Raw genomic sequence first — 16924 nt, forward strand, 5'->3', positions numbered from 1 at the left:
ATGAACAAATGGGAAGAAGCACAAAACAGCACATTTGCAAAGCACAATAACTTGGCACATGAGAGAGTAGTCTGATCATGGAATTACTTAGAGGTCTACTAACAAGTGCACTCGACATAAAATATTTGTGCAACTGCTAGAATACGCCTCTCCCATCCCCTGTCGTTCTTCGTTGCGCACGCGTAAGCGCGGCCAAGCTGAAGGAAGCGGCAGGAAGATAGCGAGTTGTCCACTGCCTCTGCCCATTCAGACTTACTGAATTTGGTCTATATCTGTAGTTAGCTGAATTTGGTGTTTGTCTGAATTTCGTATCTGTCTGCAGTCGTCCACTGAAAAACTGCACTGTGAATCGCTGCTAGGCTCCTGCCTCATGGCTGCCAGCTCCAAGAAGCCCGTGATTGTTGGAGCAGGCCATCGGAGGGGGGCATAGGTCGCATAGGAGGATTGTCACTGTTAATATGCCATCCTACTGAAATTTCTTGATTGCCACTGTCAGAACTTCTGAAATATTAGCACCGACACTGCATAATTGCCATTTCAGCTCAAAGTAAGATTGTATGTACACAAATTTTTGAGAAGCCACATTTACTTGTCCAAGGACATCATGATCCATCTTGCAGGTTCAAAAGCCAAACCCATCAGAGGGATAGAATTACTTTTTCGCGAAAACGCAAAAGCATTGCATTTCGATGCATTGTTAGAAAGAAGGTTATATGTACAGGTGGTAGAAACTAGGGTTCTACCGAGGCGAGGGCGTAGATTGTAGGGGTGGAAGTGCGGAGAGCGAGAGGGAGGAAGGCGGCGCCGGCGGCAGGGCGCCGTCGCGAGCACGCGGTGGCGGCAGCTAGGGCTTGGGCGGCGCGGACGGGAGAAGGCCGACTCCTCTGGGAGTCGGCAATAATGATATCTGATTATTGCTTGATTGATTTAGTCTATTACAACTTGTATATATAAGAGAACTAGCGAAACCCTAATCTGCTAACTGGGCTAAGCCCCTAACTAAGCTTGGCCGGTTGGGCCAATGGGCCCCCTCCGGCGGTAGACCAGGCCGGTCATAACATCTCTCCCCGCCTGCGCAAACAGCTCGTCCTCGAGCTGGTAGTCTGGGTAATGCTGCTGGAACTCCTCGCGGGGCTCCCAAGTCGCCTCCTCCTCGGAAAGGCCCTCCCACTGCACCAACAAGTGCCAAACATCACGACGTAGTTGAGCGCGGAGCACCTTGGCCGGACTGGGCAGCAGACGACCCTCGGCCGTCGGCGGAAGTGGTGGAGTGGCCACCGGCGGGGCACCGCGATAGGGCTTCAGCAGGCCCACGTGGAATACGTCGTGAATGCGAGCCCCCTCCGGCAACTGAAGCCTGTACGCCATGGTCCCAATCCGCTCGACGATGATGAAGGGCCCCGCATAGCGCGGACCAAGTTTACGCTTGGCACGCGGGTCGAGGGACTGATGAGAGCGGTGCAACAGGCGAAGCCACACCCAGTCACCCACCGCGTACTCAACCTCCCGATGTCGCCCGTCATAGTAGTGCTTGGCGACCTGTTGAGCTTGGACAAGACGCTGCCGCACCTCGGCCAGCATCTCGTCGCGAGCGCGGATGAGCTCGCCAGCTGCCTCCGTCCGCGCTGTCGCTGGATCCACCGGTAGGATAGGTGGTGGAGGTCGACCGTAGACCACCTCGAATGGCGTGGCACGCAGGGCGGAGTGGTAGGAGGTGTTGTAGCAGTACTCCGCCCATGCAAGCCAATCCACCCAAGCGCGAGGACGATCACCTGTAACACAGCGCAAATACATGGCGATCACCTTATTGACCACCTCGGACTGGCCGTCCGTCTGAGGATGGAACGCCGTGCTGAACCGGAGTTGGACCCCAGCCATGCGGAAGAGGTCCCGCCACACGTGCCCTGTGAACACCGGATCTCGATCACAGACGATGGATGAGGAAAACCCGTGTAGGCGGACGATACCATCGAAGAAGGCGCGGGCCACAGACGCCGCCGTGTAGGGATGGCCGAGCGCGATGAAATGGGCGTACTTGGAGAAGCGGTCAACCACCGTAAGGATGACAGACTTGCCGCCCACCCTCGGAAGGCCCTCGATGAAGTCCATGGAGATGTCGGCCCACACCTGCGAAGGAACGTCAAGCGGCTGCAAGACACCAGCTGGACGCAAAGTCTCCGTCTTATTGCGCTGACACGTCTCACACGAACGCACCCAATCCTGGACCATGGCCCTATCGCCAGGGATGTAGAAGTCCGCGCGAAGGCGATGGAGGGTCTTCTGGACACCCTCATGACCGGCGGAGTGCGCCAAGAGCAGCACCTGATGGCGGAGGTCATCATGGTCGGGGACGAACACGCGGCGCCCGTGGAGGAGAAGGCCGTCGGTGACGCGCCAAGGGTCGTCCAGCTCACCCGCGTCGAGCTGCTGCCGCAGAAGCTGGGCATCCGGCGCGGACACCGTCGCCTGGCGGATGCGGTCGAAGAGGATGAAGGAGGGACCCGAGCGGATGCAGAGCAGGCGTCCATCCGAGTCTCCCTCAGTGGCGTCGGGATCGGCGTCGCGGCGGGACAGGGCGTCGGCCACCGTGTTGAGGCGCCCCGGACGATACTCCACCGTGAAGTCGAAGCCAAACAGCTTGCTGATCCACTGGTGCTGGGGCACCGTCGACAGCCGCTGGTCCAAGAGGAACTTAAGGCTGTAGTGGTCCGTACGTACGCGGAACGAGCGCCCCCATAGGTAGGGGCGCCAGTGGCGGACGGCCTGGACCAAGCCAATGAGTTCCTGCTCGTACGCCGCAAGCTTGAGGTGGCGTGCAGCAAACGGCCGGCTGAAGTAGGCGAGCGGCCCGTCACCCTGGTGAAGGACGGCACCGAACCCCGCCCCGGAGGCGTCACAGTCGACGATGAACGGCTTGTCGAAGTCCGGCATCTGGAGAACGGGGCCCGTCGTCAGGGCCCCCTTGAGGGCCTCGAAGGCAGCGGTAGCCTCATCGTCCCAAGCGAAGGCCTCGTGCCGCAGCGAGGCGCGTGAGCGGCGAGGCGATGAGGCCAAAATCCCGGATGAACTTCCGGTAGTAGCCGGCGAGGCCCGGGAACCCGCGGAGGGCGCGTGGTGAACGCGGCGTCGGCCGGGCGGCGGCCGCTGCCACCTTGTCCGCATCCATCGCCACCCCGTCGGCGGAGATGACGTGACCGAGATAGGCCACCGAGGTCGTCGCAAACGAGCACTTCGAGCGCTTGAGGTGAAGTCGATGCGCTCGAAGCTCGTTGAAGACGATGGCGACATGCTGCGAGTGCTCCGCCCATGATGCGCTGTAGATCAAGATATCATCGAAAAAACCAGCACAAAACGACGTAAGTATGGGCGAAGGACATCATTCATCAGGGCCTGGAAGGTCGCGGGCGCGTTGGTGAGGCCGAAAGGCATCACCACGAACTCGAAGTGGCCATGGTGTGTCCGGAACGCCGTCTTGGCGATGTCCTCCGGGTGCATGCGCACCTGATGATAGCCTGAGCGGAGGTCGAGCTTGGTGAAGAACCTCGCGCCGTGGAGCTCGTCAAACAGCTCGTCAACCACCGGAATCGGGAACTTGTCCTTGAGCGTGATGGCGTTGAGGGCGCGGTAGTCGATGCAGAATCGCCACGTGCCATCCGACTTGCGCACCAAGAGCACCGGCGCGGAGAACGGGGACGTGGAGATCCTGATGATGCCTGCCGCCAACATGAGCGCGCACTGGCGCTCCAGCTCGTCCTTCTGCAGCTGGGGGTAGCGGTATGGGCGCACCGCCACTGGCGCCGACCCCGGGAGCAAGTGTATGCGATGGTCACATGCTCGTGGGGGCGGCAGGCCCTGCGGCTCCTCGAAGATGTCGCCGTGCTGCTGCAGGAGGTGCGTCAGGAGGGGGTGGTCGGCGTCGTCGGCCCCAGAGACTAGCTGGAGCTGCGGCGCGGGAGATGTGCCCCCGAGACCCTCCCAGCGAATGTGGCGTCCCTGGCGCCAGAAGGTCATCGTCAGGGCGTCGAAGTCCCAGAGGATGGGTCCGAGCGTCCGCAGAAAGTCGACGCCAAGGATGAAGTCGAAGCAGCCCAAGTCGATGCCGGCGCACGTGATGACGAAGTGCTCGTCGCCGATGGTAAGGGGGACGTGCTGGACCACCCCATGGCAGTGGAGGCGGTCACCGTTGGCCACGGTCACGCGGAGGGTATCCCCACCTGTCGGCTGTAGCGCGAGGCGGCGCATAGTGGCGGCGGGGAGGAAATTATGCGTAGACCCCGTGTCCAGTAGCGCCACCAGAGGCTCGCCCTGGATAGTGACCGGAAGCAACATCGTTCGCTCGTGGCGGATGCCGGCGAGCGCGTGGAGGGACACGACGAAGGCCGTGGCAGCTGCGTCGGTCGGCCCGGCCATCTCGGATGCCGCGGCAACCGGCCCGGCCATCGGGTCGCCCTCCTCTACGTCGACGGTCTCCAGGTAGAAGAGGCGAGGGCACACGTGTCCGGGCGTGTATGGGTCGTCGCAGTTGAAGCAGAGTCCCAGGCGGCGGCGTTCGAGCTGCTCCGCCGGGGTGAGGCGGCGGAACGTGCGGGTAGCTGCGGGGGCAGGGCCAGTCGGTCCAGGTGGGGCGGGGTGGGTGGCGGCCGCGGCCGGAGGAGGAGGTCGGGCGGCGCGGCTGCCGCGGGCCAGGGGCGTCTGCTGAACCGCCTGAGCGCGACGCTCATAAGCGCGCGCGTAGTGCATCGCCGTCTGGAGGTCCCGCGGGGCCTGTAGCTCGACATCCACGCGGATATGGTCCGGGAGGCCGCCAATGAAGAGCTCGGCACGCTGTTGGCCCGTCACGCCGGGCGCATGGCATGCGAGGGCCTGGAAGCGGTCGGCGAAGTCCTGCACCGTGGTGGTAAACGCCAAACGCCCAAGTTCCGCCAAGCGGCTGCCGCGAACTGGAGGGCCGAAGCGGAGAAGGCAGAGCTCACGGAACCGGTCCCATGGAGGCATGCCACCCTCGTCCTGCTCCAGGGAGTAGTACCACGTCTGGGCGGCGCCGCGGAGGTGGTACGAGGCGAGCCACGTCCGGTCCGAAGCCAGGGTACGCTGTCCCCGGAAGAACTGCTCGCACTGGTTGAGGGGGTCCTCGACGCCGTCGTATGTGGCGAATTCCAGCTTGGCGTAGCGTGGGGGAGCGAGGCCGGTGGCGCCCTGGGCGGGGTACTCCGCGCGACCAGCGGACGGCTCGGCGAAGCGGGCGGGCGGCGGGTCCGGGAAGGACGGGCGCGGAGGGTCCCCGGCGGTGGTGTAGACGGGGGATGGCGCCGGTGCGGCCGAGTGGATCGGCGGGGGCTCCGTCGCGGTCACCCACGCCGGGAGTCGGGAGGGCGATGGCGGGAACTGGACCCGCTGGATGGGCACCCCCTGGGGCAGCGAGGCGGGGCCCGGGCTGGGGGCCGGCGGCCAGGACGCCCATGGTGGCGGCGGCGGTGAGGCCGGGGGCGGAGTGGGCGCTCCCTGGCCGGGGAGGGCTGTCGGCGCGGCCGGGTATGCGGCGAGGGGTGGCGACAGGACCGGCGTAGTCATCCCCTGCGTACCGATGAGGTACAGACGGATGCCCTGGACGGCGGTGGCGAGGTCGCGGATGGCCGTCGACAGCTCTTGCTACGAGAGGAGGGGGCGGCGCCGGCGACATCTGCCAGGGGCGCCGCGGCGCCCGTGGAGGGCGGCGGCAGTTGCGCGGCAGCGGAGGAGGCCGGCGGCGTCTCGGAGGCGGCGGCGGAGGTGGCGGTGGTCTGGCCCGAAGACATGATCGTAGATGTCTCTGATACCAAATTGGTAGAAACTAGGGTTCTACCGAGGCGAGGGCGTAGATTGTAGGGGTGGAAGTGCGGAGAGCCAGAGGGAGGAAGGCGGCGCCGGCGGCAGGGCGCCGTCGCGAGCACGCGGTGGCGGCGGCTAGGGCTTGGGCGGCGCGGACGGGAGAAGGCCGACTCCTCTGGGAGTCGGCAATAATGATATCTGATTATTGCTTGATTGATTTAGTCTATTACAACTTGTATATATAAGAGAACTAGCGAAACCCTAATCTGCTAACTGGGCTAAGCCCCTAACTAAGCTTGGCCGGTTGGGCCAATGGGCCCCCTCCGGCGGTAGACCAGGCCGGTCATAACAACAGGTCCTCGAGAGAACACACACCCTGCCTTACAACTCGACCCAAGAAATAGGACCTATCCTAGGGGAGGAGTTGGCGAACACCTCAGGCCCCCGCGTCCGCCCATTGCCGCGCTTCGGAACTAATGTCGTTGAACAAGGATGCCACTGACGGACGTGCGTTGTCAAAGACCGCAGCATTCCGGTGTTTCCATATCCACCACGCCGTGAGCATGATTATCGACAAGGTGCCTTTGCGCAGCTGGTGAGGGGCGGTCCGCACCACCAGCGACCACCACTCCGCGAAGTCACCCTCAACTGTGGGAGGACCTAGGTGGATCGAATCCACGAGAGAACCTCATACCAGATCGTCCTGGAGAACGCACCCAGTGAGAAGGTGCGTCATGGTTTCCACCGACTGGTCGCAGAGCGGACACCTAGGCGCATGTGGTAAACCACATCGCGCCAGTCTCTCACCCGTCCAACATCTGTCTAGGCAAGCCAGCCAGATGAAGAACTTCACCCTCGGCGGCGCCGAGGATTTACAATTCAACTTCCAGGAACCTGAGATGATGGCCCCCTGGAAGAGGGTGTCATAGTAGGAGCGAGAGGTGTATTGGCCATCCGTCGTCCAGCGCCAAAGCAGTCGATCCTGGTTAGCTGCACATACTACCATAGTGCGAGGGCAATTGGCGCACCAGCGATGTCGGGGACCCAAGCGCGATCAACTAGCGCTTCCCGTACCGTACGCGCCTTCCTGCGGTGCTTAGGTACTAGCGCGTACACCTCAGGCGCCATCTCCTTGATGGATCTGCCTTCTAGCCATCTGTCCTCCCAGAAGAGGGCGGATTCTCCATTGCCAACCACCATCAAGGTGGGGGCTGCGAAGGCATCCAACTCCACCTTCGAGAACTGCATATCGAGCCTGCGCCATGGTCCCAAGGGATCTGTACGCATCCTCCAAATCCAACGCACCCTCAGGCTAATCGCGGTGCGCGCTAGATCAGGAATCCCCAGCCCTCCCAACCGCAGCGGCCGTCACACCCTTGCTCAATTAACATGGCAGTGGCCACCATTGGCATCTGCCCTGCCAGCCCAAAGGAACCCGCGCAGGATCTTGTTAACTTGTTTCAGTATTTTCTTGTCGAGGCCTAGCACCATCAGCTGGTGCAAATGGGTAGCAGCGAGAACCGCGCGTATTAGCGCCAAACGCCCTGCCAGCGGCATCATGGATGCCCGCCAGGTAGGAAGTTTGTCAGATACTCTGTCCACCAAGGGCTGGAAGGACGCAGCCGAGTGGGATGCCCAGGTACTTGACCGGGAACTGCGCCAGCTGGCACTCCATGAGCCCAGCGGCGCCAGCGGCCTCCTCATCCGAACACGCGATGGGGGAGACTGAGCATTTGGCGAAGTTAGTGTGTAGCCCTGATGCCTATCCAAAGAGCTCCAGAATGTCGCGGAGTGCGCACAGTTCCGTCTCATCTGGGTGGCTGAAAATCACCATGTCATCCGCATACAACGACACCGACGTCACCAGGTCCTGTCGTGCCAAGCGTCTCAGGATACCTAACTCAATGGCCTTAGCCAGCAGCCTGTTAAGCGAGTTCATCATTAAGGCGAGCAGCGATGGCGACAAGGGGTCCCCCTGCCAGATGGGGGGTGGCTCGCCGTTGAGCATCACCCTAGTGTTTGCCGTGGATAGCAGGATGGACACAAGCTCGCGGAATCGTGGGCCAAATCCGATCTTCCGGAGGACCTCCATGAGGAACCCCCACGATACAGAGTCGAACGCGTGAGCTATATCCAACTTGAGCATCACCCGTGGCTCCTTCCGTCGGTGCAGGAATCTAGCTGTCTGCTGGACCAACATAAAGTTGTCATGGATGCACCGCTTGCGAATGAACGCGCATTGGTTACGATCCACCAGCGACTCCATCCTAGGGGCCAGCCGAGAAGCCAATGTCTTAGCCACCAGCTTGGCGAAGATGTGGATAAGACTGATCGGCCCTGCGCCATCGCATCCGGGCGCTTAGGCAGCAAGATCAAGAGGGCCTGATTCAGGCCCTAGAATCCGCGCCCACACATCGTGAACAGCTTGTCGAAGGCAGCCATGAAATCGCCCTTGACCACCCCCAACACTTTTGCAGGAACTCGGTCGTGAAACCGTCGAGTCCTGGTGCTTTGCCTGATGGTAAGCGCCTGATCACCTCCCAGATCTCATCCTCCGTGAACGCAACCTCCAGCTCGGAGAGGTCCTCTGAGTGGGTACCTAGAAAGTCCAAGTCCAGCGAGTGCAGTCGGTCCACCGATGTGCCCAACAGACCCTCAAAGTGAGTAAAGGTCGCTTCAGCCAAGGCTGCATGGTCAGAGACGACCGCGCCATCAACCTACAGGCTATGGATCACGTTCTTCTGGCGCCTATATGTCGCGTGCTGGTGAAAGAAGGATGTGTTGGCGTCCCCTACCCTCAGCCAAGCAATCTTTGCCCACTAGCGGGCCATCATGCGCTCGAGGGAAGCCAGTCCTAGATAGACATGCTTAAGATGGGCCTGGAGTCGACGTTCATCCGGGGACAATTGTCGTGATTCCATGGCAACATCTAGTCTCAGCACAACCACCCGCGCTATCATCAGCTGCAGTTTGACACATCCAACTTTCTTGTCGCTCTAACTCATAAGGCCGCGCGCCATACGTTTGAGCTTTGCGGTGAGCCTCCGGAGGGGGTCCGGGTCTCCCTCAACCACATCCCAGATATTCTGCTCCACCTCATCGAAACCATCCAACTTTAGCCAGACACGTTCGAACTGTAACCGTTTCCGTCATGCCGATCTAGTGGTACAGTCCAGGAGAAGGGGGCAGTGATCCGCCACCACCGTCACCAAAAAGCGCAACGTGCAGCTGCTATACATCTCTTCCCAGGCAACCGTAGCAAACACCCGATCCAGCCGGACGAGGGTGGGCGTGTCCCTCTCGTTAGACCAAGTGTACCGACGCCCGTGCAGGTAGATCTCCTTGAGCTCGCAGTCGTTCAAAAAGCGGCGGAACCTGCCCATCATCCTGCGATTCAGATTCCCGTTGTTCTTATCCTCATCGCGGTAGATCATGTTGAAATCCCCACATAGGGCCCATGGGCCCTGGTGAGTCCTGCGGATGTCGCGAAGCTCCACGAGGAAGGCGACCTTGTCAGCCTCAGCATGTGGACCATAGACACACGTCAACCACCACCATGGTTCACCCCCTAAGGGGGGACACCCTCGCTGTGACACTGTTGGCACCAACCGGCTCCCCCAAGCAACAATCACCCCACCTCTCGTACCAACCGCCGACAAGCAGAAATAAGCATCAAAGTCCGCACCTAGCGTTTCCATAACAATGGCAAGAGTTACATCCAATAGCTTAGTTTCCTTCAGACATACAATAGACGCACCCGTAGTCCCCACTACACTACTAACACCCGAACATCGTGTGCGATCATTGAGGCCCCGCACGTTGGCCACAAAAATCTTAGGTTCGTACAACATTGGAACTGTGCTAGTACACCCGTAGAGCAGCGTCGGGGTCAGGCCTCAATGAGGCGACCACCCGACATCCCCAACAAGGGTGGGGAACAGCCTCTGATCTTGTCCAGCGTCCACCCGTAGAACTCTGCAATGGCCTCGATCATGTCATCTGTGAGGGGCAGCTCGTACATCTTGTGATAAGCCTCCAGGGCTGCCGCTGACGGCGCCTCATCCCCCGAGAGAAGGCCAAGCTTGCGCATCAAGTTACGCACCGCCTTCATCTCCGTGCTCAGCCCACCTGGCTGTCCTGCGATCCTTGAGCTGCATCGCGGCTGGAAGTTAAGCTCCACCAATCTACGCCTAACAGCCGGTGTTTGCATGAGAGCATCAGAGCGCGATTTCGCGGCTATGAGGAACTCGCCGAGCGTCCTAGGTCTCGTCGGAGGCACTTATGGCCTGGTGACCACTGGGTGGCGCGTCCTGTCGAACACCAGCGATGGTAAGACAAAGCGGCACACCGTCGGAGTCACAACAGGTGGTGGTGCGACCACATCCTCGTCGCGGTTCACACGCGCCGGAGGTGGATCCACCACAATCTCCTCGTCAACCAGTTCATCATCGGAACCCTCCTCGCCAACCTCGCCATGCACCAGCGACGTGGACGCGGTGGTCGTGGCCAGCTCCAACACTGGGTCCATGCACCCATCGATCGGACCCTGATCCTGTGCATCCGCGCCATCGACGAGCGATAGGGCGCCAAGACCCAGATCGTGCACGTCCGGAACGGCATCCTAGGCTTGCCAAGACGTAGCCGAGGTGGCAGTCTGGCCCAACACCAGCCCAGGTAGGAGAGGGCCCGCCAGCATGTCATGCGCCACATCCTGGCCTGCCAGCATGTCCTGCACCACGTCCTGGCCCGCCCGCGATTCCCGCGCCTCGCCTTGGACTGAAGGGGGCTCGGTCATCAACAAGCTTCGGCAAGCGATGGGCAGGACCACGAGGGAGCCCACCCGCACCACGGCGCAAGCACCCACCGCGTCAGCCTCGGCATCTTCCACTTCGTCTCCTAGTGCACCGGCGCCGGAGCTTTTGACCAGCCCGCCCTCCACTTCATTGCTTTCCAGCTTGTCTTCTGCCGATGCGGCAGGGCTTTTGACCGCATCTCCTCCTTCCAACGGCTCGGAACCAGCTGTTCCTATCTCTTCCTAGCGACAGGCGCTCAGTCGCCTTCAGCCGCATGATCTTGCGCCCACCACGTCCTCTGCGTCTCTTACGTGCTGCATGCGATGTGGACGGGTCGAGGCTTCCAACAACAACCCCTGACGGGAGCATCCTCGAACTCCCGTGCCCACCCGCACCAGCCTGGCCAGGCAATGGGGCCCCGCCGCCATTACCAGCACCCGGCAGCATGTCTGGCGCGCCAGGTGTGTAGGAGTATTGGCGCCTAGCTGGCCACGCCGCCGTGCGCCCGTCGTCGCCATCATCGCGGTCGCCAGTCTCGCCGCGCGGAGTAGGGCGCCGGAAGTCCACCGCACGTGTCACGTGAACGAGCAGGGGGTAGGCAAGGGTGTTGACATGCGGTGGTACCACAGCTTGCGACGGCGCCGCCATGTCCACCACCGACGGAGGATCATCCGGCTCGATGACATGGAGGTAAACCTCCCGAGGGATCGTTGCTGGGTCCAAGCTCCATGCGGTGAGATGGAAAATGCCCATGTCGGTGCGGCTGTAGGTCAGGGGATGCAAGCGCTCCACCCAAGTCGACGGCGCCAGCACCGCCTCCGCCGTGGAGAGGTTCCACGCATGCGTCGGTATCCCCTCGATCTCCAGTTTGGTATGAACACAAAGCCCACCGGAGGCGGCATGAGTGCGCCGCGACCATGGCTGGAGAAGCACCCGAAAGTAGGGCGATGCCAACACCTCATCTCTGAGCACCAGGTCTCGGCCCTCCCTCGTCGCGAAAAACAGCAGAAAATCCTCAGGTCGATGGCAATGGATCGAGAAACTTCCGGGCGCCAGGTCATGGACCTCTTCCAGCGCAATGGCGACCTCCTCCGTGGTAACCGTGCGACGGACGCCAACGATCACCGCAAGGAGCGCACGCGACAGCGCATCCTCGGCCTCATCCATCTCCGGCGTGCGTGGGACGATGCAGACCGCACGCTCCGGACAACGTGCAAGTTCGCCACCAACCGCCGTCGAGCGCAGACCGAGAGGAAGGACCTGCTCGTCGTTGCTCCGACGTGACCGCGTAACTTCCGCCACTCGACGCATTGCCGGCAGCACCGGGGCCACGACACGATCGGCGCCCACTGGAATAGAGGCCAGTGCGCGAGCGTTCCCAGAGTCGTGCCCAACCTGGCGCAACTGGTCGCCGGGGCGCTGTGCAGCAGCCCTCGGTGGCGTAGCTTCGCGGCGAGGTACGACGGCGTCCTTGTGCGGCGTTGCCATCCTGCGCGGCGCATCCACGTTCTTGAACGGCGCCTCGGCACGACGTGGCGCAGGATCACGCGCACGCGGCTCCACCCTCCTGTCGCCATCACGGACCAGCAGTGCAGGAGCGCGTCCAGGCGGCTCCGCGGCAGCGAAGTTGGCGCCCTCATCCACACGACGGGCCTGGCCACCGTCGTTCACTCTCTTCCTCGCGGGTTCGTCGCCGTCGACCGGTGGGCGGGGGAGGGCGCACTCCCTGGACATATGTCCCACCTCGCCACACCGGAGGCACACCGGCCCCCTGGTGCACTCGGCAGCGTGATAGCCCGGCTCAGTGCACAGCAAGCACTGCCCTTGGACCTCATCATAGGCGTCGGCGACACGCCCAGGGCGCGCCGCCCTCGCCGCCACTTCTTCCCGCCACGACGTCCTCGCGCACTTGCGGTGACATGGGAGGGTTCCTCCTTTGTAGCTTCGTCTTCGTCTTCCAGCGGGTTGTCCAAGTCGTCAAGGTCGTCGATGGCCGCGCTAGGCTCGGCGGACCACTGACCGCACCTCCACCCGAGCTCGCGAGGATTCCGGCTCGTCCCTGCGCGCCGCCTCTCGCCCACTGGAGAGCGCGTCGGAGTACGACCGTGGGGTCTCCTCATAGTCCGAGCCCTGCCCCCCACGCCACCTGTCAGCGCGGCCGCGTGGGCTCGCCGCCGGGGAAGGGGACGGGGAGAGGGACTGCGTGGGGGAAGGTGGTGGTGAGGCCATGGTTGGAGCGCCGCCGCCGTGGCGGCGGGTTAGGGTTGGGGGACCTCACCTCGCTCACGCTCTCTCGCTCCTGGTCCCTTTATCTGGCTTTCGGGATAGAATTACCATACGGGAACCTGATATTTGTAGAAAGAGAAAGTTTTTGTACAAGCAAAATGAAACCATCACACTACAGCCACCTAAGCCAAGAACAACAAAAACAGGATAAAACCGCTCGGCAAAGAAACTATCATATTAACCTGGGAATTCCTGCCCGCCATCCCTTTGCCGCTATGAAAACTTCACTTGCCACCTGTTCGAACAGTCTTACTTGAGGGGAATCCCTCGGATTTCCAATACAGAAACCAGATTGTCTCTATATATACAAACTGCATCTCTCAGCATCACCAACAATCAGAGAGGATCTCGAAAAACAGCAATCTGAATCTAGAACGCATATATCAGCCCTCAGGCAACCGTCAGTTTTCGCCACAAGACCAAATCAAAGCAACACAGAATCATCTAAACTGCCATCCTAAAGAGTCTATGATGCGAAAGGGTCTCGGAATGTCTTTATTATCCTGCATGATCATCCTGATCATAATCATCTGTCCTCACAAAGCCTTCAAGACCTCATTTGCTATATTGCTCAATTAGCTTTGCCCCCAACATCATTGGCTCTCGCTTTTTTCCTGTTAATCCAATGTCCAACCATGTTAACCAACACAATTGGGTCAGTTATTTTCTTATTATGAAAACATGCACTGCTTATATCCTTCCATAAAGTATCTCTACTTTTATATTTACTTGTAATATCAACCAAGACTTCAGCCTGTGGCCAATGATGTGAATCAGAACAAAAGGGTCTCCAATAATCTTATATCCATATTGTCCAGAAAACAGCAGCTATTCCTACCATGACAAGTTCCTTTCTCTTACCAAATTCAGCAAGCAAACCTCCAAATAAATCCTGTACATTCTAAGGAATGTTTCTGAAACGAAAATATCATTATAAGATGCTCCAGATCACTTTAGCCACCGAACAAGACATAAAAAGATGATTAACAGTTTCCTTCATTCCCCAGAAATGGCAGGTATCACTCCCCTGCCACCCTATCCTCAAAAATTGTCTTGTGTTAGTATGCTGAACCAACCACAAAATTACCTTCATTTCATGTGGGTAACCAATATCATTCAGAATTTCGTTCTACACAGAGAACTAACAGAGAAAACCTCATATTTTGTCAAAGACCATTGAATTGTATCCACACCCACACTTAAAGTAACTTCATTAAATCTTTTATCTCTACCCATAACATCAGAGTATCACCCACAACCATGAACTGCCACCCATTATTTATAACATCAGTTATAGAACAGTTATTATTTAGACTTATATTATGGGTGAAAACCACTGAACACGATTGAACATCTTGCCCTTACCTTGAGTTAGTCATCATCGGAACCGTATAACAACCCCAAATTCCGATGTTCGTCATTAGCTCCAATACTGCTTGCATTACCCTTCACAAAACAAGACAAGGTAGAGTGAGAATAGCAAGACTGGTTACATTACCCTTACAAGCATGTGCAGCAAGTGAGTTATCTTGTACAAAATCGTGTTGCAATCTTTCTTTCTTAGCACTACTGAAATGAAACAAAAATTGTAACTGTACTGAACCGAAACAGTAATGGCAAAATTTCAATCGATCCCAGAAGTGGTGTTAGACAATCGGAATTCTGCACAATTCATAAGATTCCGCAGTACTGTAACCAGAACAACGAAAAGTTGATCACATTGGGACACACACATCAAGATTGATCACAAGAACTGAAAACACAAGAAAGTGGACAAGAATTGTGAATCACCTCCACTGTTCCTGAAGGATGGCTCGTCGAGGGCGGGGAGGAAAGGTCCTTGTCATCATCATTCGGTGCAGGCTCGTCGTCGGCATCAGACTCCTCCATCGGCTGCTCAATGTATTCCGCGTCCTCGAGTTCCTCCTGGTCCTCGACGTCCTGGAAGACCTCCTCACCCTCCCCTTGAACAGCCTCGGGTGGATGCTCGAGAGGATGCTCGTCGACGTCCTGGACCACCTCCGGACCCTCCCCTTGAACAGCCTCGGGTGGATGCTCGAGAGGATGTTCGTCGACGTCCTGGACCACCTCCGGACCCTCCCCTTGAACAGCATCGGGTGGATGGTTGAGAGGGTGCTCCTCGAGGTCCTGCGCTTCCTGGACGATGACGACCTCCTGACCCTGCGGCGCACGCGGAAGGGGGCCACTGGGCATTCGCTGTTCCCGGCGGTTCTGGCGATGCGGGTCGGTCATGTCCATGATTTGGCTGATCCTTGCACCTGGGGGAGCCGACGGCACTTGGGTGCGGTGCTTCGAAGCCCTTGGAGCTGCAGGCCCGCGAGGAGCAGATGGCCTCGGTCGCCCTTCGAACGGGACCGATGGCGCGCGGTAGTAGAATGACCGGATGTCCTGATCGATGAGGCGTCGCCGTTTTGCCTGGAGCGTCGATGGTGGTGCGGGCCCTCGTACTGTGTCGGCGGCGTGGGAGAAGACGGGCTGCGGCTGCCGTGGCGCAGCGGCGGTGGAGGAGCCCGTGCCCTGCGGCGGCGCAGCGGCGTAGGAGGAGCCCGTGCCCTTCGTCGGCGCAGCGGCGTAGGAGGAGGACGGGCCCTGCGTCGGCGCAATGTGGAAGAGAGACAGAAATGCTCGGCTCAAGATAAAAGACTTGCGGGAGGGGCTAAGTTGCGACGGTTCAACTCAACAAAAGGAGAGAAGCAGTGGAACATCATTTTTCTTTTACGGTACCTTTTACCACTTCTAAACTGGAAGAGGTATGATTTGAGATAACGGTTAGGATTGAACGACTTAGATTAGATCTGGCAGCCCAGCAAGTCGTAGATAATAGACAAAAGAAGTACACTAACAGAATTCAGCCTGGCCCAACATTGAGGAGACACCCCCTCCTTCATCCCCGAGCACGCAATGTCATCTCGTGCGACCCCTGCCGCCACTAGATCAGCCCGGCCCTGCATCTCAGACGAGCGCCGCCACCATCAGGTATTATGCGTAGGTGAGGTCATTGTGTTGGATATGTTTTCTGCTTTCAGAAGTCCTAGTCCCTCCATCCATAAAAGGATGTCGAAGGTTTGTCCAAATTCGAATGTATCTATTCACTAAAAGGTATCTAGATACATAGGAGGAGGAAACTTGAGGTTTTAGAAATTGAGGTATAATGCTAAATATAATTAAGAAGGTAAAAGTTTTTCTTAACCTTCTAATTCAGTTCCCATTATTGTTCATTTTTGTCAGCGCATGGACTTATTTACAAATGAGCCCGCGGAAGTTGGGATTGACTTTCTATATGCGTAGTGTGCTGATGATTTGTTCTCCAATCTGACAAATCTTCTCGTGGTTGGACTCTCCTTCTTATTTATGTCGATGACATGATCATCACAGGTGACGACCCTGAGTACATTGCTTTTGTCAAGGCCCGTCTTCGTGAGCAGTTTCTCATGACCGATCTTGGTCCTTTTCGCTACTTTCTTGGGATTGAGGTTTCTTCTACCTCCGATGGCTTCTATATCTCCCAGGAGAAGTATATTCAGGACCTTCTCACTCGTGTCACTCTTGGTGATAAGCGCACAATCGAGACTCCTATGGAGCTCAATATCCATCTCGGTGCCACTGATGGTGATCCTCTACCGGACCCGACTCGCTATCGTCACTTTGTCGCGAGCCTTGTCTATCTTGTTGTCACCCGTCCTGACATCTCCTATCCAATCCACATTCTGAGTCAGTTCATGTCTTCTCCCACTAGTGTCCACTATAGGCATCTCCTTCGTGTCCTACGCTATCTTCGTGGCACCATCTCTCGCCGTCTCTTCTTTCCTAATTTCAGCTCCTTACAGCTCCAGACCTACTCCGATGCTACCTGGGCTAGTGATCCATCGGATCGCAAGTCTCTTTCTACCTACCGTGTCTTTCTTGGTGGTTCTCTCATTGCTTGGAAGACCAAGAAGCAGATAGCAGTCTCTCGTTCGAGTGTAGAGGCTGAGTTGCGAGCGATGGCTCTCTTGACGGCAGAGGTGACTTGGTTA

At 58.5% G+C, this 16924-nt stretch overlaps 1 pseudogene; it reads right to left on the reverse strand.

The window, feature by feature from the left end:
- Nucleotides 1–492: 492 nt before the first annotated feature.
- LOC124689237 lies at nucleotides 493–5571 on the reverse strand (annotated as a pseudogene).
- Between the last annotated feature and the right edge of the window lie 11353 nt (nucleotides 5572–16924).

This window comes from Lolium rigidum, chromosome 2, assembly GCF_022539505.1.
Source record: "Lolium rigidum isolate FL_2022 chromosome 2, APGP_CSIRO_Lrig_0.1, whole genome shotgun sequence".
Taxonomy (NCBI): Eukaryota; Viridiplantae; Streptophyta; class Magnoliopsida; order Poales; family Poaceae; genus Lolium; species Lolium rigidum.